This window comes from Phyllobates terribilis, unplaced genomic scaffold, assembly GCF_046119375.1.
Source record: "Phyllobates terribilis strain yellow unplaced genomic scaffold, ASM4611937v1 Scaffold_236__1_contigs__length_3049075, whole genome shotgun sequence".
Taxonomy (NCBI): domain Eukaryota; kingdom Metazoa; phylum Chordata; class Amphibia; order Anura; family Dendrobatidae; genus Phyllobates; species Phyllobates terribilis.
In genome coordinates this window covers 192,115-219,020 of record NW_027362996.1, presented here as the reverse complement: position 1 = coordinate 219,020, position 26,906 = coordinate 192,115, and the positions used below count along the sequence as shown (strand labels likewise).

The 26,906-nt window shown below is 46.2% G+C and overlaps 17 non-coding genes across 17 annotated transcripts; all 17 read right to left on the bottom strand.

Moving 5' to 3' along the window:
- Nucleotides 1-147: 147 nt before the first annotated feature.
- On the bottom strand, nt 148-338 carry LOC141216401 (U2 spliceosomal RNA). The gene has a single exon (XR_012285436.1). It is a non-coding gene; the product is annotated as a U2 spliceosomal RNA (small nuclear RNA).
- Nucleotides 339-1,455: 1,117 nt separating this feature from the next.
- On the bottom strand, nt 1,456-1,646 carry LOC141216478 (U2 spliceosomal RNA). The gene has a single exon (XR_012285510.1). It is a non-coding gene; the product is annotated as a U2 spliceosomal RNA (small nuclear RNA).
- Nucleotides 1,647-2,768: 1,122 nt separating this feature from the next.
- Nucleotides 2,769-2,959, bottom strand: LOC141216381 (U2 spliceosomal RNA). Its single transcript, XR_012285416.1, has one exon. It is a non-coding gene; the product is annotated as a U2 spliceosomal RNA (small nuclear RNA).
- Nucleotides 2,960-4,082: 1,123 nt separating this feature from the next.
- LOC141216400 (U2 spliceosomal RNA) lies at nt 4,083-4,273 on the bottom strand. The gene has a single exon (XR_012285435.1). It is a non-coding gene; the product is annotated as a U2 spliceosomal RNA (small nuclear RNA).
- Nucleotides 4,274-5,390: 1,117 nt separating this feature from the next.
- LOC141216477 (U2 spliceosomal RNA) lies at nt 5,391-5,581 on the bottom strand. Its single transcript, XR_012285509.1, has one exon. It is a non-coding gene; the product is annotated as a U2 spliceosomal RNA (small nuclear RNA).
- Nucleotides 5,582-12,151: 6,570 nt separating this feature from the next.
- LOC141216369 (U2 spliceosomal RNA) lies at nt 12,152-12,342 on the bottom strand. Its single transcript, XR_012285405.1, has one exon. It is a non-coding gene; the product is annotated as a U2 spliceosomal RNA (small nuclear RNA).
- A 1,121-nt stretch (nt 12,343-13,463) lies between these two features.
- Nucleotides 13,464-13,654, bottom strand: LOC141216357 (U2 spliceosomal RNA). The gene has a single exon (XR_012285393.1). It is a non-coding gene; the product is annotated as a U2 spliceosomal RNA (small nuclear RNA).
- Nucleotides 13,655-14,774: 1,120 nt separating this feature from the next.
- Nucleotides 14,775-14,965, bottom strand: LOC141216344 (U2 spliceosomal RNA). Its single transcript, XR_012285380.1, has one exon. It is a non-coding gene; the product is annotated as a U2 spliceosomal RNA (small nuclear RNA).
- A 1,119-nt stretch (nt 14,966-16,084) lies between these two features.
- Nucleotides 16,085-16,275, bottom strand: LOC141216506 (U2 spliceosomal RNA). The gene has a single exon (XR_012285536.1). It is a non-coding gene; the product is annotated as a U2 spliceosomal RNA (small nuclear RNA).
- A 1,119-nt stretch (nt 16,276-17,394) lies between these two features.
- On the bottom strand, nt 17,395-17,585 carry LOC141216498 (U2 spliceosomal RNA). Its single transcript, XR_012285529.1, has one exon. It is a non-coding gene; the product is annotated as a U2 spliceosomal RNA (small nuclear RNA).
- Nucleotides 17,586-18,713: 1,128 nt separating this feature from the next.
- On the bottom strand, nt 18,714-18,904 carry LOC141216408 (U2 spliceosomal RNA). The gene has a single exon (XR_012285442.1). It is a non-coding gene; the product is annotated as a U2 spliceosomal RNA (small nuclear RNA).
- Nucleotides 18,905-20,027: 1,123 nt separating this feature from the next.
- On the bottom strand, nt 20,028-20,218 carry LOC141216407 (U2 spliceosomal RNA). The gene has a single exon (XR_012285441.1). It is a non-coding gene; the product is annotated as a U2 spliceosomal RNA (small nuclear RNA).
- A 1,120-nt stretch (nt 20,219-21,338) lies between these two features.
- Nucleotides 21,339-21,529, bottom strand: LOC141216346 (U2 spliceosomal RNA). Its single transcript, XR_012285382.1, has one exon. It is a non-coding gene; the product is annotated as a U2 spliceosomal RNA (small nuclear RNA).
- Nucleotides 21,530-22,653: 1,124 nt separating this feature from the next.
- LOC141216335 (U2 spliceosomal RNA) lies at nt 22,654-22,844 on the bottom strand. Its single transcript, XR_012285371.1, has one exon. It is a non-coding gene; the product is annotated as a U2 spliceosomal RNA (small nuclear RNA).
- A 1,114-nt stretch (nt 22,845-23,958) lies between these two features.
- On the bottom strand, nt 23,959-24,149 carry LOC141216323 (U2 spliceosomal RNA). The gene has a single exon (XR_012285360.1). It is a non-coding gene; the product is annotated as a U2 spliceosomal RNA (small nuclear RNA).
- Nucleotides 24,150-25,269: 1,120 nt separating this feature from the next.
- Nucleotides 25,270-25,460, bottom strand: LOC141216311 (U2 spliceosomal RNA). Its single transcript, XR_012285349.1, has one exon. It is a non-coding gene; the product is annotated as a U2 spliceosomal RNA (small nuclear RNA).
- Nucleotides 25,461-26,580: 1,120 nt separating this feature from the next.
- LOC141216300 (U2 spliceosomal RNA) lies at nt 26,581-26,771 on the bottom strand. The gene has a single exon (XR_012285338.1). It is a non-coding gene; the product is annotated as a U2 spliceosomal RNA (small nuclear RNA).
- Between the last annotated feature and the right edge of the window lie 135 nt (nt 26,772-26,906).

Genomic DNA, 26,906 nt, shown 5'->3' with positions numbered 1-26,906 from the left:
ATCTGGCTTCTGCAACTTTTAACATGAAAAATCCAATGAGGAGAAGAAAAGCAAAGCCAAAGAGTCCATCCCAAAATCCGACAAACAAGCAAAATGAACAAAAAGCATTGAATTCAATTCTTTCTGATTTTAGAAACTGCATTAAAGAAGGGGTGCACCGGTCCTGGAGATACTGCAATACCAGGTCAATGCGTGGAGTGGACAGAGCAAGCTCTTTTTCCATCTCCCTGTTCTAAAAATCCATTTAATATATGGTCCCCAGAAAGGGGACGTATCAGATATTAAACTGATAAGAACAGATACTACACTTGATCTTAGCCAAAAGGCCGAGAAGCGATAACCAGAATTGGTTTCCGACTACGGTGCCACCCAAGGATTCTGAAAAGTCCATTTGTGGAGATGGCCACCTGGACTCCCGTTAAGAAGACATACTGTCAACCTCTAGATCCCTCACATGCCTGCACTTTTCGGCTTGCTGCTGCTGCAATCCACGCGTTTTAGATCTGCATAACTCCACCTCTTTTAGCACAGTACCCTCAACCCCCGGCTGTTCCCACCCGCCTCAACACCGTTGGAAGGGAGGAGAACCAATTAAGGCGGGGGGGGGGGGTGGAACGAGCAGCTGTCTACCCTTAGCAGGAGGGTTGCTGATTAATTACCTCTCCTGCTGCTGCTGCTGCTGGCTGTCCAGCAGCAGACTGAAGGTGGCTGCTGCTGTGCGCAGGTATATAAAGGCTCAGAGCCTATTATGACATGCGCAGCCAGCGTTCCATTGCCACATTCCGTCTACTGCAGGCGGGATACCTGGATGGCTGAATGTCACTGAGAAGCTCACAGAGACCGCCATAAGCAACAGTTTAAAAGAATGCCACAGACTAATCAACCAAACTTTTTGGGTTGGTTTCTCTTTTATAGTCTGCAGGCATTAAATGAAAGAAGTCAGTGTTCCAGCAGAGGGAGACAACATTTCAGAAAAGGCATTGTAGCAAACCAAAAAAGAAATTTTAAGCGCAGCAGAGTAACCAGCTCACATACCTGTTAGCTCAGGTGAGTTTAAAAGGCTGCTGTTGATAACAAGGGCATTTGCTAATTAGATGGTGTGTGTGCAACAATATACTGAAAGGTCAATTATATTGTGCAGCTTATCTCACCACCTGTAGTTATTTAGGTGAAAGCTCCAAAATGCTTGCCTAATATGTCTGTTTATCCAAAAGGAAGTATAGAGGGAGAGCTAGATAGATAGCATTGCATTACATTACATGGCAATGCAATGCACAGTTGCTGAAGTTGAACCAAAATGAGCTTGTCATCTGGCTTCTGCAACTTTTAACATGAAAAATCCAATGAGGAGAAGAAAAGCAAAGCCAAAGAGTCCATCCCAAAATCCGACAAACAAGCAAAATGAACAAAAAGCATTGAATTCAATTCTTTCTGATTTTAGAAACTGCATTAAAGAAGGGGTGCACCGGTCCTGGAGATACTGCAATACCAGGTCAATGCGTGGAGTGGACAGAGCAAGCTCTTTTTCCATCTCCCTGTTCTAAAACTCCATTTAATATATGGTCCCCAGATAGGGGACGTATCAGATATTAAACTGATAAGAACAGATACTACACTTGATCTTAGCCAAAAGGCCGAGAAGCGATAACCAGAATTGGTTTCCGACTACGGTGCCACCCAAGGATTCTGAAAAGTCCATTTGTGGAGATGGCCACCTGGACTCCCGTTAAGAAGACATGCTGTCAACCTCTAGATCCCTCACATGCCTGCACTTTTCGGCTTGCTGCTGCTGCAATCCACGCGTTTTGGATCTGCATAACTCCACCTCTTTTAGCACAGTACCCTCAACCCCCGGCTGTTCCCACCCGTCTCAACACCGTTGGAAGGGAGGAGAACCAATTAAGGCGAGGGGGGGGGGTGGAACGAGCAGCTGTCTACCCTTAGCAGGAGGGTTGCTGATTAATTACCTCTCCTGCTGCTGCTGCTGCTGGCTGTCCAGCAGCAGACTGAAGGTGGCTGCTGCTGTGCGCAGGTATATAAAGGCTCAGAGCCTATTATGACACGCGCAGCCAGCGTTCCATTGCCACATTCCGTCTACTGCAGGCGGGATATCTGGATGGCTGAATGTCACTGAGAAGCTCACAGAGACCGCCATAAGCAACAGTTTAAAAGAATGCCACAGACTAATCAACCAAACTTTTTGGGTTGGTTTCTCTTTTATAGTCTGCAGGCATTAAATGAAAGAAGTCAGTGTTCCAGCAGAGGGAGACAACGTTTCAGAAAAGGCATTGTAGCAAACCAAAAAAGAAATTTAAAGCGCAGCAGAGTAACCAGCTCACATACCTGTTAGCTCAGGTGAGTTTAAAAGGCTGCTGTTGATAACAAGGGCATTTGCTAAATAGATGGTGTGTGTGCAACAATATACTGAAAGGTCAATTATATTGTGCAGCTTATCTCACCACCTGTAGTTATTTAGGTGAAAGCTCCAAAATGCTTGCCTAATATGTCTGTTTATCCAAAAGGAAGTATAGAGGGAGAGCTAGATAGATAGCATTGCATTACATTACATTACATGGCAATGCAATGCACAGTTGCTGAAGTTGAACCAAAATGAGCTTGTCATCTGGCTTCTGCAACTTTTAACATGAAAAATCCAATGAGGAGAAGAAAAGCAAAGCCAAAGAGTCCATCCCAAAATCTGACAAACAAGCAAAATGAACAAAAAGCATTGAATTCAATTCTTTCTGATTTTAGAAACTGCATTAAAGAAGGGGTGCACCGGTCCTGGAGATACTGCAATACCAGGTCAATGCGTGGAGTGGACAGAGCAAGCTCTTTTTCCATCTCCCTGTTCTAAAAATCCATTTAATATATGGTCCCCAGATAGGGGACGTATCAGATATTAAACTGATAAGAACAGATACTACACTTGATCTTAGCCAAAAGGCCGAGAAGCGATAACCAGAATTGGTTTCCGACTACGGTGCCACCCAAGGATTCTGAAAAGTCCATTTGTGGAGATGGCCACCTGGACTCCCGTTAAGAAGACATGCTGTCAACCTCTAGATCCCTCACATGCCTGCACTTTTCGGCTTGCTGCTGCTGCAATCCACGCGTTTTAGATCTGCATAACTCCACCTCTTTTAGCACAGTACCCTCAACCCCCGGCTGTTCCCACCCGCCTCAACACCGTTGGAAGGGAGGAGAACCAATTAAGGCGGGGGGGGGGGGGTGGAACGAGCAGCTGTCTACCCTTAGCAGGAGGGTTGCTGATTAATTACCTCTCCTGCTGCTGCTGCTGCTGGCTGTCCAGCAGCAGACTGAAGGTGGCTGCTGCTGTGCGCAGGTATATAAAGGCTCAGAGCCTATTATGACACGCGCAGCCAGCGTTCCATTGCCACATTCCGTCTACTGCAGGCGGGATACCTGGATGGCTGAATGTCACTGAGAAGCTCACAGAGACCGCCATAAGCAACAGTTTAAAAGAATGCCACAGACTAATCAACCAAAATTTTTGGGTTGGTTTCTCTTTTATAGTCTGCAGGCATTAAATGAAAGAAGTCAGTGTTCCAGCAGAGGGAGACAACGTTTCAGAAAAGGCATTGTAGCAAACCAAAAAAGAAATTTTAAGCGCAGCAGAGTAACCAGCTCACATACCTGTTAGCTCAGGTGAGTTTAAAAGGCTGCTGTTGATAACAAGGGCATTTGCTAAATAGATGGTGTGTGTGCAACAATATACTGAAAGGTCAATTATATTGTGCAGCTTATCTCACCACCTGTAGTTATTTAGGTGAAAGCTCCAAAATGCTTGCCTAATATGTCTGTTTATCCAAAAGGAAGTATAGAGGGAGAGCTAGATAGATAGCATTGCATTACATTACATTACATGGCAATGCAATGCACAGTTGCTGAAGTTGAACCAAAATGAGCTTGTCATCTGGCTTCTGCAACTTTTAACATGAAAAATCCAATGAGGAGAAGAAAAGCAAAGCCAAAGAGTCCATCCCAAAATCCGACAAACAAGCAAAATGAACAAAAAGCATTGAATTCAATTCTTTCTGATTTTAGAAACTGCATTAAAGAAGGGGTGCACCGGTCCTGGAGATACTGCAATACCAGGTCAATGCGTGGAGTGGACAGAGCAAGCTCTTTTTCCATCTCCCTGTTCTAAAAATCCATTTAATATATGGTCCCCAGAAAGGGGACGTATCAGATATTAAACTGATAAGAACAGATACTACACTTGATCTTAGCCAAAAGGCCGAGAAGCGATAACCAGAATTGGTTTCCGACTACGGTGCCACCCAAGGATTCTGAAAAGTCCATTTGTGGAGATGGCCACCTGGACTCCCGTTAAGAAGACATACTGTCAACCTCTAGATCCCTCACATGCCTGCACTTTTCGGCTTGCTGCTGCTGCAATCCACGCGTTTTAGATCTGCATAACTCCACCTCTTTTAGCACAGTACCCTCAACCCCCGGCTGTTCCCACCCGCCTCAACACCGTTGGAAGGGAGGAGAACCAATTAAGGCGGGGGGGGGGGGTGGAACGAGCAGCTGTCTACCCTTAGCAGGAGGGTTGCTGATTAATTACCTCTCCTGCTGCTGCTGCTGCTGGCTGTCCAGCAGCAGACTGAAGGTGGCTGCTGCTGTGCGCAGGTATATAAAGGCTCAGAGCCTATTATGACATGCGCAGCCAGCGTTCCATTGCCACATTCCGTCTACTGCAGGCGGGATACCTGGATGGCTGAATGTCACTGAGAAGCTCACAGAGACCGCCATAAGCAACAGTTTAAAAGAATGCCACAGACTAATCAACCAAACTTTTTGGGTTGGTTTCTCTTTTATAGTCTGCAGGCATTAAATGAAAGAAGTCAGTGTTCCAGCAGAGGGAGACAACATTTCAGAAAAGGCATTGTAGCAAACCAAAAAAGAAATTTTAAGCGCAGCAGAGTAACCAGCTCACATACCTGTTAGCTCAGGTGAGTTTAAAAGGCTGCTGTTGATAACAAGGGCATTTGCTAATTAGATGGTGTGTGTGCAACAATATACTGAAAGGTCAATTATATTGTGCAGCTTATCTCACCACCTGTAGTTATTTAGGTGAAAGCTCCAAAATGCTTGCCTAATATGTCTGTTTATCCAAAAGGAAGTATAGAGGGAGAGCTAGATAGATAGCATTGCATTACATTACATGGCAATGCAATGCACAGTTGCTGAAGTTGAACCAAAATGAGCTTGTCATCTGGCTTCTGCAACTTTTAACATGAAAAATCCAATGAGGAGAAGAAAAGCAAAGCCAAAGAGTCCATCCCAAAATCCGACAAACAAGCAAAATGAACAAAAAGCATTGAATTCAATTCTTTCTGATTTTAGAAACTGCATTAAAGAAGGGGTGCACCGGTCCTGGAGATACTGCAATACCAGGTCAATGCGTGGAGTGGACAGAGCAAGCTCTTTTTCCATCTCCCTGTTCTAAAACTCCATTTAATATATGGTCCCCAGATAGGGGACGTATCAGATATTAAACTGATAAGAACAGATACTACACTTGATCTTAGCCAAAAGGCCGAGAAGCGATAACCAGAATTGGTTTCCGACTACGGTGCCACCCAAGGATTCTGAAAAGTCCATTTGTGGAGATGGCCACCTGGACTCCCGTTAAGAAGACATGCTGTCAACCTCTAGATCCCTCACATGCCTGCACTTTTCGGCTTGCTGCTGCTGCAATCCACGCGTTTTAGATCTGCATAACTCCACCTCTTTTAGCACAGTACCCTCAACCCCCGGCTGTTCCCACCCGCCTCAACACCGTTGGAAGGGAGGAGAACCAATTAAGGCGGGGGGGGGGTGGAACGAGCAGCTGTCTACCCTTAGCAGGAGGGTTGCTGATTAATTACCTCTCCTGCTGCTGCTGCTGCTGGCTGTCCAGCAGCAGACTGAAGGTGGCTGCTGCTGTGCGCAGGTATATAAAGGCTCAGAGCCTATTATGACACGCGCAGCCAGCGTTCCATTGCCACATTCCGTCTACTGCAGGCGGGATACCTGGATGGCTGAATGTCACTGAGTGTCACACTGTCACAGAATACTGGAGGTAGGGGGCCTAAGCTGACCCTAAGCTGGGGCCCTGACTAATCCCTCATCCTGGAGGTACTGTTAAAGGTACAGAGGTCCAGGCCGCCAGCGTAACCCCTACCTTCTGAGGATCCCTGCACCTAAGTAATCTAGTCCTGAGAAGGACCCCGATCACAACAATAGGGAACCAGAAATAATATGCCCACACACAGTATTTAGACGAACGAGACAGTACAAGGGAAAAACCAAAACCACCTTGCATACAACTTCTAAACAACTACAACAGAGGGAACACCAACGGGAAAGGAGATAAATGATAAAGCGAGGAAAGGGAAAACACACTTCCAAATACACTTATCTCAGCAACTCCAAACACCACGATCCGCTCTGTAAGTCAGAATGAAAAGCTTTCACCGACACCTCCCAAACAGACCTGCAGGAATATAAAGGAGTCTCACTAAAGAAGCATTGATTGCAGCTGGGCGAGGCTGGACCTCAGCTAACCCAGAGAGAGAGAGAATTAACTCCTACACTGCCGAGAAAACACAAAGCACCAACAAGTCAGCTGCGAGAAGTCAGGCTGTGTGCTCATGACGATCTTCGTGGCAACACACCCGTGACAGTACCTCCCCTTCTACGAGGGGCCTCTGGACCCTCAGGGCCAGGTTTATCCGGGTGAGTCGTGTGGAAGGCCCGAACTAATCGGTCTGCGTTAATATCCGACGCAGGAACCCACATCCTCTCCTCAGGACCATACCCCTTCCAATGAACCAAGTACTGAAGGGACCGGCGATTAAAGCGTGAATCAATGACCCTCGATACCTGGAACTCCAAGTTACCATTGACAACCACAGGAGGGGGAGGTAAAGGTGACGGTACCACCGGCGCCACATACCTCTTAAGCAATGATCTGTGAAACACGTTGTGAATTTTAAACGTAGGGGGGAGGTCAAGACGGAATGCCACCGGATTAATAACAGAACTGATTCTGTACGGCCCGATGAACCTGGGACCCAGTTTCCAGGAGGGAACCTTAAGTTTAATATTCCTGGTAGACAACCATACCTGATCGTTCACACTTAGGTCCGGACCAGACACTCTCCTCCTATCAGCCATACGTTTGTATCGGTTCCCCATAGTATTCAGATTCTTCAGCACCCCTCTCCATACTGAAGCGAGAGATGAGGAAAATCGTTCCTCCTCCGGAACCCCCGAAGAGCCCCCCCTACTGAAAGTACAAAACTGGGGGTGAAAACCATATGCCCCAAAAAACGGGGACTTACCAGTGGACTCGCTCCGCCTATTATTAAGAGCAAACTCTGCCAGAGGTAAGAAAGAAGCCCAGTCCTCCTGGTTCTCTGACACAAAACACCGGAGATATGTCTCCAAGCTCTGGTTCATACGTTCCGTCTGACCATTGGTCTGAGGATGAAAAGCCGACGAGAATGACAAATGCATCCCCCGCCGTGCACAAAAGGCCTTCCAGAACTTGGACACAAACTGAGACCCCCGATCAGACACCACCTCGGAGGGTACCCCGTGAAGCCTCACAATCTCCCCAATGAACACCTGCGCAAGAGTTTTAGCATTAGGGAGAGCCGGAAGAGCGATAAAATGTGCCATCTTGCTGAACCTGTCCACTACAACGAGTATGACCGTTTTACCCGAAGACAGAGGGAGGTCCGTAATAAAGTCCATAGACAGATGAGTCCAAGGACGCTCCGGGATCTTCAAAGGTAAAAGGGCCCCAGACGGACGGGTATGTGAGGTCTTAGAGCGCGCACAAACCCCACAGGACGCGACAAAAGTTACCACCTCTTTATGTAAGTTAGGCCACCAAAACCGACGCGAGAGGAGATCCACAGTTGCTTTACTCCCCGGGTGTCATGCCAAAACTGAGTTATGGTGTGCCTCGATCACCTTCTGTCGCAACTGATCTGGAACGAACAGTCTCCCCGGAGGTCCAACAGGGGCGTCCCCCTGAGCCTCCAATATCTCCTCCTCCAGCTCAGAGCATACTGCCGAAACCACCACCCCCTCCTGAAGGATAGGAATCGGGTCGTCCGTATTCCCGGCCCCAGGGAAACTACGAGATAAGGCATCCGCCTTTACATTTTTAGACCCAGGACGATATGTAACGACGAAATTAAACCTGGTAAAAAACAATGACCACCTAGCTTGTCTGGGATTCAGACGTTTAGCGGACTCCAGATATAGCAGGTTCTTGTGATCGGTGATGACGGTGACCGGATGAACTGCCCCCTCCAAAAAATGGCGCCACTCCTCAAAAGCTAACTTAATGGCCAAGAGTTCCCTATTGCCGACATCGTAATTCCTCTCAGCGGACGACAATTTTTTAGAGAAAAAGGCGCACGGATGCCACTTACCAGGGGACGAACCCTGTGACAATACTGCTCCCACCCCTACCTCGGAAGCGTCTACCTCTACAAAGAATGGCTGAGACGCATCAGGTTGAATGAGTATGGGTGCCGAGGCAAAACATTTTTTCAAGGAGGAGAATGCTTGACAAGCCTTGTCAGACCACCTAGAAAAATCCGTCCCCTTTTTAGTCATGTCTGTGAGAGGCTTAACCATGGACGAGAAATTACGAATGAACTTCCGGTAATAGTTAGCAAACCCCAGGAAACGTTGTAGTGCCTTAAGATTCTCCGGCCGATCCCACTCAAGAACTGCCCGCACTTTCCCAGGGTCCATACGAAAACCGGACGCTGAAACCAGGAAGCCTAAAAACTGGAGTTCCTGTACGGCGAACACACACTTTTCCCATTTGGCATACAGTTTATTATCCCGCAAGATCTGTAACACCTGTCTAACGTGCTCCTGATGAGACACCAGATCCGGCGAGTAAATTAAGATATCATCCAGATATATGACAACAAACTGTCCCACCAGGTGGCGAAAAATATCATTAACAAAGTGTTGAAACACCGCCGGGGCATTAGTCAGACCGAATGGCATGACAAGGTTCTCATAATGCCCCTCCGGAGTGTTAAAAGCCGTCTTCCACTCATCCCCCTCCTTCATCCTAATCAGATTGTACGCCCCCCTGAGATCCAACTTAGAGAACCATTTGGCGCCCACGATCTGATTAAAGAGATCGGGAATAAGTGGGAGCGGATACGGATCTCGGACCGTAATCCGATTAAGTTCACGGAAATCCAGGCAAGGGCGTAGGCCTCCATCTTTCTTCTTAACAAAGAAGAACCCCGCGGCCACCGGAGAAGATGAAGGTCTAATATGCCCCTTAGCCAGACTTTCAGAAATATAATCCTTCATGGCCTGCCTCTCAGGACCAGAAAGGTTATACAACCTAGCTTTAGGTAACTTGGCCTCAGGGAGCAGTTTTACAGAACAGTCATACACGCGATGAGGAGGTAGTTCCTGACACCCATTCTCCGAGAATACATCCTCAAAGTCCGCCAGAAATGGAGGTAAGACCCAAGGAGTAACCGCACCGATGACCGTGTTCATGCAGTTTTTATTACAGAATTTACTCCATTGGCTTATCTCTCTGGTTTGCCAATTAATAACCGGGTTATGCTTAGCTAACCAAGGAAGGCCCAACACTATAGGAGTGGGAAGACCCTCCAACACGTAGCAAGACAACAGTTCTTTATGTATTGCCCCCACTTGAAGTTTTATGCCATGCACAGCTTGCAAAAAACTTCCCTGACCGAGAGGTCTGGCATCGATTGAGAATATGGGGATGGGTTTAGCCAACTCACTCAATCGCATACCTTGAACCCGGGCAAACCGAGCATCAACCAGATTAGCCCCGGCCCCACTATCCAGAAGAACAGATATCCTCTCAGTTCTCGTACCCACCACCACCTCCGCCGGTACGAGAAACTGAGACGAACCAAGGGACGAAATACCTACTCCCAGATTGCCGTCCACCACACAACCTGGGATCAACAGTTTTTTCGACGACTCTTTACTCTGCAAGGGACGGGATGGACACCCCCCAATAAAATGTCCTTTTTTCCCACAGAGAAAACACCTTCCTGTCTTATGGCGCACCACCGGTCCCCTTCCCCGAAATGATGTCCCTCCTAATTGCATAGGCTCCTCCAGACTGACCAGGGGAACCACCATATGAGGGGACCTTGTAGGAGGTGGAGACATTACAGGGGGTAGAGTTATCCCGCACCTCTCCCGAAGCCGTCTGTCAACGCGAATAGCAAGGGCCATAGCGGCTTCCAGTGACGCGGGAGAGTCATACTGTGCCAACACATCCTGTAATTTGTCGGATAAACCATGACAAAACTGGCTCCTAAGAGCCGGGTCATTCCACTGGGTGTCCGTGGCCCACCTACGGAACTCCGAACAGAATTCCTCCGCCGGACGATCTCCCTGCTGAATCCTACGTAACTTAGACTCAGCAAGGGAGATCCGATCTGGGTCATCATATACGAGTCCCAGAGCAGCGAAAAACCTATCCACTGACTGGAGAACCGGGGAGCTTGGGGGAAGAGAGAACGCCCAAGATTGTGGGTCCCCTTGTAGGAGCGAGATGACAATTCCCACCCTTTGTTCTTCACTGCCCGATGACCGAGGCCGCAGCCGAAAGTACAATTTGCATGCCTCCCGGAAAACAAAAAACTTGTCCCGCCCCCCAGTGAACCTGTCAGGGAGAGCTACTTTAGGTTCTGGTCCGGCTTGCTCCAGAGGATGCAAAACCTTGGACCTAACGTCCGCCAGCCCCATGGACAAACTCTGCAACTGCCGAGCTAGACCGGCTACTGGATCCATGGTAGCTGGAGAAAAAACTAAGATGGTCGGTGAAAATGTCACACTGTCACAGAATACTGGAGGTAGGGGGCCTAAGCTGACCCTAAGCTGGGGCCCTGACTAATCCCTCATCCTGGAGGTACTGTTAAAGGTACAGAGGTCCAGGCCGCCAGCGTAACCCCTACCTTCTGAGGATCCCTGCACCTAAGTAATCTAGTCCTGAGAAGGACCCCGATCACAACAATAGGGAACCAGAAATAATATGCCCACACACAGTATTTAGACGAACGAGACAGTACAAGGGAAAAACCAAAACCACCTTGCATACAACTTCTAAACAACTACAACAGAGGGAACACCAACGGGAAAGGAGATAAATGATAAAGCGAGGAAAGGGAAAACACACTTCCAAATACACTTATCTCAGCAACTCCAAACACCACGATCCGCTCTGTAAGTCAGAATGAAAAGCTTTCACCGACACCTCCCAAACAGACCTGCAGGAATATAAAGGAGTCTCACTAAAGAAGCATTGATTGCAGCTGGGCGAGGCTGGACCTCAGCTAACCCAGAGAGAGAGAGAATTAACTCCTACACTGCCGAGAAAACACAAAGCACCAACAAGTCAGCTGCGAGAAGTCAGGCTGTGTGCTCGTGACGATCTTCGTGGCAACACACCCGTGACACTGAGAAGCTCACAGAGACCGCCATAAGCAACAGTTTAAAAGAATGCCACAGACTAATCAACCAAACTTTTTGGGTTGGTTTCTCTTTTATAGTCTGCAGGCATTAAATGAAAGAAGTCAGTGTTCCAGCAGAGGGAGACAACGTTTCAGAAAAGGCATTGTAGCAAACCAAAAAAGAAATTTTAAGCGCAGCAGAGTAACCAGCTCACATACCTGTTAGCTCAGGTGAGTTTAAAAGGCTGCTGTTGATAACAAGGGCATTTGCTAAATAGATGGTGTGTGTGCAACAATATACTGAAAGGTCAATTATATTGTGCAGCTTATCTCACCACCTGTAGTTATTTAGGTGAAAGCTCCAAAATGCTTGCCTAATATGTCTGTTTATCCAAAAGGAAGTATAGAGGGAGAGCTAGATAGATAGCATTGCATTACATTACATTACATGGCAATGCAATGCACAGTTGCTGAAGTTGAACCAAAATGAGCTTGTCATCTGGCTTCTGCAACTTTTAACATGAAAAATCCAATGAGGAGAAGAAAAGCAAAGCCAAAGAGTCCATCCCAAAATCCGACAAACAAGCAAAATGAACAAAAAGCATTGAATTCAATTCTTTCTGATTTTAGAAACTGCATTAAAGAAGGGGTGCACCGGTCCTGGAGATACTGCAATACCAGGTCAATGCGTGGAGTGGACAGAGCAAGCTCTTTTTCCATCTCCCTGTTCTAAAAATCCATTTAATATATGGTCCCCAGATAGGGGACGTATCAGATATTAAACTGATAAGAACAGATACTACACTTGATCTTAGCCAAAAGGCCGAGAAGCGATAACCAGAATTGGTTTCCGACTACGGTGCCACCGAAGGATTCTGAAAAGTCCATTTGTGGAGATGGCCACCTGGACTCCCGTTAAGAAGACATGCTGTCAACCTCTAGATCCCTCACATGCCTGCACTTTTCGGCTTGCTGCTGCTGCAATCCACGCGTTTTAGATCTGCATAACTCCACCTCTTTTAGCACAGTACCCTCAACCCCCGGCTGTTCCCACCCGCCTCAACACCGTTGGAAGGGAGGAGAACCAATTAAGGCGGGGGGGGGGGTGGAACGAGCAGCTGTCTACCCTTAGCAGGAGGGTTGCTGATTAATTACCTCTCCTGCTGCTGCTGCTGCTGGCTGTCCAGCAGCAGACTGAAGGTGGCTGCTGCTGTGCGCAGGTATATAAAGGCTCAGAGCCTATCATGACACGCGCAGCCAGCGTTCCATTGCCACATTCCGTCTACTGCAGGCGGGATACCTGGATGGCTGAATGTCACTGAGAAGCTCACAGAGACCGCCATAAGCAACAGTTTAAAAGAATGCCACAGACTAATCAACCAAACTTTTTGGGTTGGTTTCTCTTTTATAGTCTGCAGGCATTAAATGAAAGAAGTCAGTGTTCCAGCAGAGGGAGACAACGTTTCAGAAAAGGCATTGTAGCAAACCAAAAAAGAAATTTTAAGCGCAGCAGAGTAACCAGCTCACATACCTGTTAGCTCAGGTGAGTTTAAAAGGCTGCTGTTGATAACAAGGGCATTTGCTAAATAGATGGTGTGTGTGCAACAATATACTGAAAGGTCAATTATATTGTGCAGCTTATCTCACCACCTGTAGTTATTTAGGTGAAAGCTCCAAAATGCTTGCCTAATATGTCTGTTTATCCAAAAGGAAGTATAGAGGGAGAGCTAGATAGATAGCATTGCATTACATTACATTACATGGCAATGCAATGCACAGTTGCTGAAGTTGAACCAAAATGAGCTTGTCATCTGGCTTCTGCAACTTTTAACATGAAAAATCCAATGAGGAGAAGAAAAGCAAAGCCAAAGAGTCCATCCCAAAATCCGACAAACAAGCAAAATGAACAAAAAGCATTGAATTCAATTCTTTCTGATTTTAGAAACTGCATTAAAGAAGGGGTGCACCGGTCCTGGAGATACTGCAATACCAGGTCAATGCGTGGAGTGGACAGAGCAAGCTCTTTTTCCATCTCCCTGTTCTAAAAATCCATTTAATATATGGTCCCCAGATAGGGGACGTATCAGATATTAAACTGATAAGAACAGATACTACACTTGATCTTAGCCAAAAGGCCGAGAAGCGATAACCAGAATTGGTTTCCGACTACGGTGCCACCCAAGGATTCTGAAAAGTCCATTTGTGGAGATGGCCACCTGGACTCCCGTTAAGAAGACATGCTGTCAACCTCTAGATCCCTCACATGCCTGCACTTTTCGGCTTGCTGCTGCTGCAATCCACGCGTTTTAGATCTGCATAACTCCACCTCTTTTAGCACAGTACCCTCAACCCCCGGCTGTTCCCACCCGCCTCAACACCGTTGGAAGGGAGGAGAACCAACTAAGGCGGGGGGGGGGTGGAACGAGCAGCTGTCTACCCTTAGCAGGAGGGTTGCTGATTAATTACCTCTCCTGCTGCTGCTGCTGCTGGCTGTCCAGCAGCAGACTGAAGGTGGCTGCTGCTGTGCGCAGGTATATAAAGGCTCAGAGCCTATTATGACACGCGCAGCCAGCGTTCCATTGCCACATTCCGTCTACTGCAGGCGGGATACCTGGATGGCTGAATGTCACTGAGAAGCTCACAGAGACCGCCATAAGCAACAGTTTAAAAGAATGCCACAGACTAATCAACCAAACTTTTTGGGTTGGTTTCTCTTTTATAGTCTGCAGGCATTAAATGAAAGAAGTCAGTGTTCCAGCAGAGGGAGACAACGTTTCAGAAAAGGCATTGTAGCAAACCAAAAAAGAAATTTTAAGCGCAGCAGAGTAACCAGCTCACATACCTGTTAGCTCAGGTGAGTTTAAAAGGCTGCTGTTGATAACAAGGGCATTTGCTAAATAGATGGTGTGCGTGCAACAATATACTGAAAGGTCAATTATATTGTGCAGCTTATCTCACCACCTGTAGTTATTTAGGTGAAAGCTCCAAAATGCTTGCCTAATATGTCTGTTTATCCAAAAGGAAGTATAGAGGGAGAGCTAGATAGATAGCATTGCATTACATTACATTACATGGCAATGCAATGCACAGTTGCTGAAGTTGAACCAAAATGAGCTTGTCATCTGGCTTCTGCAACTTTTAACATGAAAAATCCAATGATGAGAAGAAAAGCAAAGCCAAAGAGTCCATCCCAAAATCCGACAAACAAGCAAAATGAACAAAAAGCATTGAATTCAATTCTTTCTGATTTTAGAAACTGCATTAAAGAAGGGGTGCACCGGTCCTGGAGATACTGCAATACCAGGTCAATGCGTGGAGTGGACAGAGCAAGCTCTTTTTCCATCTCCCTGTTCTAAAAATCCATTTAATATATGGTCCCCAGATAGGGGACGTATCAGATATTAAACTGATAAGAACAGATACTACACTTGATCTTAGCCAAAAGGCAGAGAAGCGATAACCAGAATTGGTTTCCGACTACGGTGCCACCCAAGGATTCTGAAAAGTCCATTTGTGGAGATGGCCACCTGGACTCCCGTTAAGAAGACATGCTGTCAACCTCTAGATCCCTCACATGCCTGCACTTTTCGGCTTGCTGCTGCTGCAATCCACGCGTTTTAGATCTGCATAACTCCACCTCTTTTAGCACAGTACCCTCAACCCCCGGCTGTTCCCACCCGCCTCAACACCGTTGGAAGGGAGGAGAACCAATTAAGGCGGGGGGGGGTGGAACGAGCAGCTGTCTACCCTTAGCAGGAGGGTTGCTGATTAATTACCTCTCCTGCTGCTGCTGCTGCTGGCTGTCCAGCAGCAGACTGAAGGTGGCTGCTGCTGTGCGCAGGTATATAAAGGCTCAGAGCCTATTATGACACGCGCAGCCAGCGTTCCATTGCCACATTCCGTCTACTGCAGGCGGGATACCTGGATGGCTGAATGTCACTGAGAAGCTCACAGAGACCGCCATAAGCAACAGTTTAAAAGAATGCCACAGACTAATCAACCAAACTTTTTGGGTTGGTTTCTCTTTTATAGTCTGCAGGCATTAAATGAAAGAAGTCAGTGTTCCAGCAGAGGGAGACAACGTTTCAGAAAAGGCATTGTAGCAAACCAAAAAAGAAATTTTAAGCGCAGCAGAGTAACCAGCTCACATACCTGTTAGCTCAGGTGAGTTTAAAAGGCTGCTGTTGATAACAAGGGCATTTGCTAAATAGATGGTGTGTGTGCAACAATATACTGAAAGGTCAATTATATTGTGCAGCTTATCTCACCACCTGTAGTTATTTAGGTGAAAGCTCCAAAATGCTTGCCTAATATGTCTGTTTATCCAAAAGGAAGTATAGAGGGAGAGCTAGATAGATAGCATTGCATTACATTACATTACATGGCAATGCAATGCACAGTTGCTGAAGTTGAACCAAAATGAGCATGTGATCTGGCTTCTGCAACTTTTAACATGAAAAATCCAATGAGGAGAAGAAAAGCAAAGCCAAAGAGTCCATCCCAAAATCCGACAAACAAGCAAAATGAACAAAAAGCATTGAATTCAATTCTTTCTGATTTTAGAAACTGCATTAAAGAAGGGGTGCACCGGTCCTGGAGATACTTCAATACCAGGTCAATGCGTGGAGTGGACAGAGCAAGCTCTTTTTCCATCTCCCTGTTCTAAAAATCCATTTAATATATGGTCCCCAGATAGGGGACGTATCAGATATTAAACTGATAAGAACAGATACTACACTTGATCTTAGCCAAAAGGCCGAGAAGCGATAACCAGAATTGGTTTCCGACTACGGTGCCACCCAAGGATTCTGAAAAGTCCATTTGTGGAGATGGCCACCTGGACTCCCGTTAAGAAGACATGCTGTCAACCTCTAGATCCCTCACATGCCTGCACTTTTCGGCTTGCTGCTGCTGCAATCCACGCGTTTTAGATCTGCATAACTCCACCTCTTTTAGCACAGTACCCTCAACCCCCGGCTGTTCCCACCCGCCTCAACACCGTTGGAAGGGAGGAGAACCAATTAAGGCGGGGGGGGGTGGAACGAGCAGCTGTCTACCCTTAGCAGGAGGGTTGCTGATTAATTACCTCTCCTGCTGCTGCTGCTGCTGGCTGTCCAGCAGCAGACTGAAGGTGGCTGCTGCTGTGCGCAGGTATATAAAGGCTCAGAGCCTATTATGACACGCGCAGCCAGCGTTCCATTGCCACATTCCGTCTACTGCAGGTGGGATACCTGGATGGCTGAATGTCACTGAGAAGCTCACAGAGACCGCCATAAGCAACAGTTTAAAAGAATGCCACAGACTAATCAACCAAACTTTTTGGGTTGGTTTCTCTTTTATATTCTGCAGGCATTAAATGAAAGAAGTCAGTGTTCCAGCAGAGGGAGACAACGTTTCAGAAAAGGCATTGTAGCAAACCAAAAAAGAAATTTTAAGCGCAGCAGAGTAACCAGCTCACATACCTGTTAGCTCAGGTGAGTTTAAAAGGCTGCTGTTGATAACAAGGGCATTTGCTAAATAGATGGTGTGTGTGCAACAATATACTGAAAGGTCAATTATATTGTGCAGCTTATCTCACCACCTGTAGTTATTTAGGTGAAAGCTCCAAAATGCTTGCCTAATATGTCTGTTTATCCAAAAGGAAGTATAGAGGGAGAGCTAGATAGATAGCATTGCATTACATTACATTACATGGCAATGCAATGCACAGTTGCTGAAGTTGAACCAAAATGAGCTTGTCATCTGGCTTCTGCAACTTTTAACATGAAAAATCCAATGAGGAGAAGAAAAGCAAAGCCAAAGAGTCCATCCCAAAATCCGACAAACAAGCAAAATGAACAAAAAGCATTGAATTCAATTCTTTCTGATTTTAGAAACTGCATTAAAGAAGGGGTGCACCGGTCCTGGAGATACTGCAATACCAGGTCAATGCGTGGAGTGGACAGAGCAAGCTCTTTTTCCATTTCCCTGTTCTAAAAATCCATTTAATATATGGTCCCCAGATAGGGGACGTATCAGATATTAAACTGATAAGAACAGATACTACACTTGATCTTAGCCAAAAGGCCGAGAAGCGATAACCAGAATTGGTTTCCGACTACGGTGCCACCCAAGGATTCTGAAAAGTCCATTTGTGGAGATGGCCACCTGGACTCCCGTTAAGACGACATGCTGTCAACCTCTAGATCCCTCACATGCCTGCACTTTTCGGCTTGCTGCTGCTGCAATCCACGCGTTTTAGATCTGCATAACTCCACCTCTTTTAGCACAGTACCCTCAACCCCCGGCTGTTCCCACCCGCCTCAACACCGTTGGAAGGGAGGAGAACCAATTAAGGCGGGGGGGGGGGTCTGGGGTGGAACGAGCAGCTGTCTACCCTTAGCAGGAGGGTTGCTGATTAATTACCTCTCCTGCTGCTGCTGCTGCTGGCTGTCCAGCAGCAGACTGAAGGTGGCTGCTGCTGTGCGCAGGTATATAAAGGCTCAGAGCCTATTATGACACGCGCAGCCAGCGTTCCATTGCCACATTCCGTCTACTGCAGGCGGGATACCTGGATGGCTGAATGTCACTGAGAAGCTCACAGAGACCGCCATAAGCAACAGTTTAAAAGAATGCCACAGACTAATCAACCAAACTTTTTGGGTTGGTTTCTCTTTTATAGTCTGCAGGCATTAAATGAAAGAAGTCAGTGTTCCAGCAGAGGGAGACAACGTTTCAGAAAAGGCATTGTAGCAAACCAAAAAAGAAATTTTAAGCGCAGCAGAGTAACCAGCTCACATACCTGTTAGCTCAGGTGAGTTTAAAAGGCTGCTGTTGATAACAAGGGCATTTGCTAAATAGATGGTGTGTGTGCAACAATATACTGAAAGGTCAATTATATTGTGCAGCTTATCTCACCACCTGTAGTTATTTAGGTGAAAGCTCCAAAATGCTTGCCTAATATGTCTGTTTATCCAAAAGGAAGTATAGAGGGAGAGCTAGATAGATAGCATTGCATTACATTACATTACATGGCAATGCAATGCACAGTTGCTGAAGTTGAACCAAAATGAGCTTGTCATCTGGCTTCTGCAACTTTTAACATGAAAAATCCAATGAGGAGAAGAAAAGCAAAGCCAAAGAGTCCATCCCAAAATCCGACAAACAAGCAAAATGAACAAAAAGCATTGAATTCAATTCTTTCTGATTTTAGAAACTGCATTAAAGAAGGGGTGCACCGGTCCTGGAGATACTGCAATACCAGGTCAATGCGTGGAGTGGACAGAGCAAGCTCATTTTCCATCTCCCTGTTCTAAAAATCCATTTAATATATGGTCCCCAGATAGGGGACGTATCAGATATTAAACTGATAAGAACAGATACTACACTTGATCTTAGCCAAAAGGCCGAGAAGCGATAACCAGAATTGGTTTCCGACTACGGTGCCACCCAAGGATTCTGAAAAGTCCATTTGTGGAGATGGCCACCTGGACTCCCGTTAAGAAGACATGCTGTCAACCTCTAGATCCCTCACATGCCTGCACTTTTCGGCTTGCTGCTGCTGCAATCCACGCGTTTTAGATCTGCATAACTCCACCTCTTTTAGCACAGTACCCTCAACCCCCGGCTGTTCCCACCCGCCTCAACACCGTTGGAAGGGAGGAGAACCAATTAAGGCGGGGGGGGGGGGGGTGGAACGAGCAGCTGTCTACCCTTAGCAGGAGGGTTGCTGATTAATTACCTCTCCTGCTGCTGCTGCTGCTGGCTGTCCAGCAGCAGACTGAAGGTGGCTGCTGCTGTGCGCAGGTATATAAAGGCTCAGAGCCTATTATGACACGCGCAGCCAGCGTTCCATTGCCACATTCCGTCTACTGCAGGCGGGATACCTGGATGGCTGAATGTCACTGAGAAGCTCACAGAGACCGCCATAAGCAACAGTTTAAAAGAATGCCACAGACTAATCAACCAAACTTTTTGGGTTGGTTTCTCTTTTATAGTCTGCAGGCATTAAATGAAAGAAGTCAGTGTTCCAGCAGAGGGAGACAACGTTTCAGAAAAGGCATTGTAGCAAACCAAAAAAGAAATTTTAAGCGCAGCAGAGTAACCAGCTCACATACCTGTTAGCTCAGGTGAGTTTAAAAGGCTGCTGTTGATAACAAGGGCATTTGCTAAATAGATGGTGTGTGTGCAACAATATACTGAAAGGTCAATTATATTGTGCAGCTTATCTCACCACCTGTAGTTATTTAGGTGAAAGCTCCAAAATGCTTGCCTAATATGTCTGTTTATCCAAAAGGAAGTATAGAGGGAGAGCTAGATAGATAGCATTGCATTACATTACATTACATGGCAATGCAATGCACAGTTGCTGAAGTTGAACCAAAATGAGCTTGTCATCTGGCTTCTGCAACTTTTAACATGAAAAATCCAATGAGGAGAAGAAAAGCAAAGCCAAAGAGTCCATCCCAAAATCCGACAAACAAGCAAAATGAACAAAAGCATTGAATTCAATTCTTTCTGATTTTAGAAACTGCATTAAAGAAGGGGTGCACCGGTCCTGGAGATACTGCAATACCAGGTCAATGCGTGGAGTGGACAGAGCAAGCTCATTTTCCATCTCCCTGTTCTAAAAATCCATTTAATATATGGTCCCCAGATAGGGGACGTATCAGATATTAAACTGATAAGAACAGATACTACACTTGATCTTAGCCAAAAGGCCGAGAAGCGATAACCAGAATTGGTTTCCGACTACGGTGCCACCCAAGGATTCTGAAAAGTCCATTTGTGGAGATGGCCACCTGGACTCCCGTTAAGAAGACATGCTGTCAACCTCTAGATCCCTCACATGCCTGCACTTTTCGGCTTGCTGCTGCTGCAATCCACGCGTTTTAGATCTGCATAACTCCACCTCTTTTAGCACAGTACCCTCAACCCCCGGCTGTTCCCACCCGCCTCAACACCGTTGGAAGGGAGGAGAACCAATTAAGGCGGGGGGGGGGTGGAACGAGCAGCTGTCTACCCTTAGCAGGAGGGTTGCTGATTAATTACCTCTCCTGCTGCTGCTGCTGCTGGCTGTCCAGCAGCAGACTGAAGGTGGCTGCTGCTGTGCGCAGGTATATAAAGGCTCAGAGCCTATTATGACACGCGCAGCCAGCGTTCCATTGCCACATTCCGTCTACTGCAGGCGGGATACCTGGATGGCTGAATGTCACTGAGAAGCTCACAGAGACCGCCATAAGCAACAGTTTAAAAGAATGCCACAGACTAATCAACCAAACTTTTTGGGTTGGTTTCTCTTTTATAGTCTGCAGGCATTAAATGAAAGAAGTCAGTGTTCCAGCAGAGGGAGACAACGTTTCAGAAAAGGCATTGTAGCAAACCAAAAAAGAAATTTTAAGCGCAGCAGAGTAACCAGCTCACATACCTGTTAGCTCAGGTGAGTTTAAAAGGCTGCTGTTGATAACAAGGGCATTTGCTAAATAGATGGTGTGTGTGCAACAATATACTGAAAGGTCAATTATATTGTGCAGCTTATCTCACCACCTGTAGTTATTTAGGTGAAAGCTCCAAAATGCTTGCCTAATATGTCTGTTTATCCAAAAGGAAGTATAGAGGGAGAGCTAGATAGATAGCATTGCATTACATTACATTACATGGCAATGCAATGCACAGTTGCTGAAGTTGAACCAAAATGAGCTTGTCATCTGGCTTCTGCAACTTTTAACATGAAAAATCCAATGAGGAGAAGAAAAGCAAAGCCAAAGAGTCCATCCCAAAATCCGACAAACAAGCAAAATGAACAAAAAGCATTGAATTCAATTCTTTCTGATTTTAGAAACTGCATTAAAGAAGGGGTGCACCGGTCCTGGAGATACTGCAATACCAGGTCAATGCGTGGAGTGGACAGAGCAAGCTCTTTTTCCATCTCCCTGTTCTAAAAATCCATTTAATATATGGTCCCCAGATAGGGGACGTATCAGATATTAAACTGATAAGAACAGATACTACACTTGATCTTAGCCAAAAGGCCGAGAAGCGATAACCAGAATTGGTTTCCGACTACGGTGCCACCCAAGGATTCTGAAAAGTCCATTTGTGGAGATGGCCACCTGGACTCCCGTTAAGAAGACATGCTGTCAACCTCTAGATCCCTCAAATGCCTGCACTTTTCGGCTTGCTGCTGCTGCAATCCACGCGTTTTAGATCTGCATAACTCCACCTCTTTTAGCACAGTACCCTCAACCCCCGGCTGTTCCCACCCGCCTCAACACCGTTGGAAGGGAGGAGAACCAATTAAGGCGGGGGGGGGGGGGGGGGTGGAACGAGCAGCTGTCTACCCTTAGCAGGAGGGTTGCTGATTAATTACCTCTCCTGCTGCTGCTGCTGGCTGTCCAGCAGCAGACTGAAGGTGGCTGCTGCTGTGCGCAGGTATATAAAGGCTCAGAGCCTATTATGACACGCGCAGCCAGCGTTCCATTGCCACATTCCGTCTACTGCAGGTGGGATACCTGGATGGCTGAATGTCACTGAGAAGCTCACAGAGACCGCCATAAGCAACAGTTTAAAAGAATGCCACAGACTAATCAACCAAACTTTTTGGGTTGGTTTCTCTTTTATAGTCTGCAGGCATTAAATGAAAGAAGTCAGTGTTCCAGCAGAGGGAGACAACGTTTCAGAAAAGGCATTGTAGCAAACCAAAAAAGAAATTTTAAGCGCAGCAGAGTAACCAGCTCACATACCTGTTAGCTCAGGTGAGTTTAAAAGGCTGCTGTTGATAACAAGGGCATTTGCTAAATAGATGGTGTGTGTGCAACAATATACTGAAAGGTCAATTATATTGTGCAGCTTATCTCACCACCTGTAGTTATTTAGGTGAAAGCTCCAAAATGCTTGCCTAATATGTCTGTTTATCCAAAAGGAAGTATAGAGGGAGAGCTAGATAGATAGCATTGCATTACATTACATTACATGGCAATGCAATGCACAGTTGCTGAAGTTGAACCAAAATGAGCTTGTCATCTGGCTTCTGCAACTTTTAACATGAAAAATCCAATGAGGAGAAGAAAAGCAAAGCCAAAGAGTCCATCCCAAAATCCGACAAACAAGCAAAATGAACAAAAAGCATTGAATTCAATTCTTTCTGATTTTAGAAACTGCATTAAAGAAGGGGTGCACCGGTCCTGGAGATACTGCAATACCAGGTCAATGCGTGGAGTGGACAGAGCAAGCTCTTTTTCCATCTCCCTGTTCTAAAAATCCATTTAATATATGGTCCCCAGATAGGGGACGTATCAGATATTAAACTGATAAGAACAGATACTACACTTGATCTTAGCCAAAAGGCCGAGAAGCGATAACCAGAATTGGTTTCCGACTACGGTGCCACCCAAGGATTCTGAAAAGTCCATTTGTGGAGATGGCCACCTGGACTCCCGTTAAGAAGACATGCTGTCAACCTCTAGATCCCTCACATGCCTGCACTTTTCGGCTTGCTGCTGCTGCAATCCACGCGTTTTAGATCTGCATAACTCCACCTCTTTTAGCACAGTACCCCCGGCTGTTCCCACCCGCCTCAACACCGTTGGAAGGGAGGAGAACCAATTAAGGCGGGGGGGGGGGTGGAACGAGCAGCTGTCTACCCTTAGCAGGAGGGTTGCTGATTAATTACCTCTCCTGCTGCTGCTGCTGCTGGCTGTCCAGCAGCAGACTGAAGGTGGCTGCTGCTGTGCGCAGGTATATAAAGGCTCAGAGCCTATTATGACACACGCAGCCAGCGTTCCATTGCCACATTCCGTCTACTGCAGGCGGGATACCTGGATGGCTGAATGTCACTGAGAAGCTCACAGAGACCGCCATAAGCAACAGTTTAAAAGAATGCCACAGACTAATCAACCAAACTTTTTGGGTTGGTTTCTCTTTTATAGTCTGCAGGCATTAAATGAAAGAAGTCAGTGTTCCAGCAGAGGGAGACAACGTTTCAGAAAAGGCATTGTAGCAAACCAAAAAAGAAATTTTAAGCGCAGCAGAGTAACCAGCTCACATACCTGTTAGCTCAGGTGAGTTTAAAAGGCTGCTGTTGATAACAAGGGCATTTGCTAAATAGATGGTGTGTGTGCAACAATATACTGAAAGGTCAATTATATTGTGCAGCTTATCTCACCACCTGTAGTTATTTAGGTGAAAGCTCCAAAATGCTTGCCTAATATGTCTGTTTATCCAAAAGGAAGTATAGAGGGAGAGCTAGATAGATAGCATTGCATTACATTACATTACATGGCAATGCAATGCACAGTTGCTGAAGTTGAACCAAAATGAGCTTGTCATCTGGCTTCTGCAACTTTTAACATGAAAAATCCAATGAGGAGAAGAAAAGCAAAGCCAAAGAGTCCATCCCAAAATCCGACAAACAAGCAAAATGAACAAAAAGCATTGAATTCAATTCTTTCTGATTTTAGAAACTGCATTAAAGAAGGGGTGCACCGGTCCTGGAGATACTGCAATACCAGGTCAATGCGTGGAGTGGACAGAGCAAGCTCTTTTTCCATCTCCCTGTTCTAAAAATCCATTTAATATATGGTCCCCAGATAGGGGACGTATCAGATATTAAACTGATAAGAACAGATACTACACTTGATCTTAGCCAAAAGGCCGAGAAGCGATAACCAGAATTGGTTTCCGACTACGGTGCCACCCAAGGATTCTGAAAAGTCCATTTGTGGAGATGGCCACCTGGACTCCCGTTAAGAAGACATGCTGTCAACCTCTAGATCCCTCACATGCCTGCACTTTTCGGCTTGCTGCTGCTGCAATCCACGCGTTTTAGATCTGCATAACTCCACCTCTTTTAGCACAGTACCCTCAACCCCCGGCTGTTCCCACCCGCCTCAACACCGTTGGAAGGGAGGAGAACCAATTAAGGCGGGGGGAGGGTGGAACGAGCAGCTGTCTACCCTTAGCAGGAGGGTTGCTGATTAATTACCTCTCCTGCTGCTGCTGCTGCTGGCTGTCCAGCAGCAGACTGAAGGTGGCTGCTGCTGTGCGCAGGTATATAAAGGCTCAGAGCCTATTATGACACGCGCAGCCAGCGTTCCATTGCCACATTCCGTCTACTGCAGGCGGGATACCTGGATGGCTGAATGTCACTGAGAAGCTCACAGAGACCGCCATAAGCAACAGTTTAAAAGAATGCCACAGACTAATCAACCAAACTTTTTGGGTTGGTTTCTCTTTTATAGTCTGCAGGCATTAAATGAAAGAAGTCAGTGTTCCAGCAGAGGGAGACAACGTTTCAGAAAAGGCATTGTAGCAAACCAAAAAAGAAATTTTAAGCGCAGCAGAGTAACCAGCTCACATACCTGTTAGCTCAGGTGAGTTTAAAAGGCTGCTGTTGATAACAAGGGCATTTGCTAAATAGATGGTGTGTGTGCAACAATATACTGAAAGGTCAATTATATTGTGCAGCTTATCTCACCACCTGTAGTTATTTAGGTGAAAGCTCCAAAATGCTTGCCTAATATGTCTGTTTATCCAAAAGGAAGTATAGAGGGAGAGCTAGATAGATAGCATTGCATTACATTACATTACATGGCAATGCAATGCACAGTTGCTGAAGTTGAACCAAAATGAGCTTGTCATCTGGCTTCTGCAACTTTTAACATGAAAAATCCAATGAGGAGAAGAAAAGCAAAGCCAAAGAGTCCATCCCAAAATCCGACAAACAAGCAAAATGAACAAAAAGCATTGAATTCAATTCTTTCTGATTTTAGAAACTGCATTAAAGAAGGGGTGCACCGGTCCTGGAGATACTGCAATACCAGGTCAATGCGTGGAGTGGACAGAGCAAGCTCTTTTTCCATCTCCCTGTTCTAAAAATCCATTTAATATATGGTCCCCAGATAGGGGACGTATCAGATATTAAACTGATAAGAACAGATACTACACTTGATCTTAGCCAAAAGGCCGAGAAGCGATAACCAGAATTGGTTTCCGACTACGGTGCCACCCAAGGATTCTGAAAAGTCCATTTGTGGAGATGGCCACCTGGACTCCCGTTAAGAAGACATGCTGTCAACCTCTAGATCCCTCACATGCCTGCACTTTTCGGCTTGCTGCTGCTGCAATCCACGCGTTTTAGATCTGCATAACTCCACCTCTTTTAGCACAGTACCCTCAACCCCCGGCTGTTCCCACCCGCCTCAACACCGTTGGAAGGGAGGAGAACCAATTAAGGCGGGGGGGGGGTGGAACGAGCAGCTGTCTACCCTTAGCAGGAGGGTTGCTGATTAATTACCTCTCCTGCTGCTGCTGCTGCTGGCTGTCCAGCAGCAGACTGAAGGTGGCTGCTGCTGTGCGCAGGTATATAAAGGCTCAGAGCCTATTATGACACGCGCAGCCAGCGTTCCATTGCCACATTCCGTCTACTGCAGGCGGGATACCTGGATGGCTGAATGTCACTGAGAAGCTCACAGAGACCGCCATAAGCAACAGTTTAAAAGAATGCCACAGACTAATCAACCAAACTTTTTGGGTTGGTTTCTCTTTTATAGTCTGCAGGCATTAAATGAAAGAAGTCAGTGTTCCAGCAGAGGGAGACAACGTTTCAGAAAAGGCATTGTAGCAAACCAAAAAAGAAATTTTAAGCGCAGCAGAGTAACCAGCTCACATACCTGTTAGCTCAGGTGAGTTTAAAAGGCTGCTGTTGATAACAAGGGCATTTGCTAAATAGATGGTGTGTGTGCAACAATATACTGAAAGGTCAATTATATTGTGCAGCTTATCTCACCACCTGTAGTTATTTAGGTGAAAGCTCCAAAATGCTTGCCTAATATGTCTGTTTATCCAAAAGGAAGTATAGAGGGAGAGCTAGATAGATAGCATTGCATTACATTACATTACATGGCAATGCAATGCACAGTTGCTGAAGTTGAACCAAAATGAGCTTGTCATCTGGCTTCTGCAACTTTTAACATGAAAAATCCAATGAGGAGAAGAAAAGCAAAGCCAAAGAGTCCATCCCAAAATCCGACAAACAAGCAAAATGAACAAAAAGCATTGAATTCAATTCTTTCTGATTTTCGAAACTGCATTAAAGAAGGGGTGCACCGGTCCTGGAGATACTGCAATACCAGGTCAATGCGTGGAGTGGACAGAGCAAGCTCTTTTTCCATCTCCCTGTTCTAAAAATCCATTTAATATATGGTCCCCAGATAGGGGACGTATCAGATATTAAACTGATAAGAACAGATACTACACTTGATCTTAGCCAAAAGGCCGAGAAGCGATAACCAGAATTGGTTTCCGACTACGGTGCCACCCAAGGATTCTGAAAAGTCCATTTGTGGAGATGGCCACCTGGACTCCCGTTAAGAAGACATGCTGTCAACCTCTAGATCCCTCACATGCCTGCACTTTTCGGCT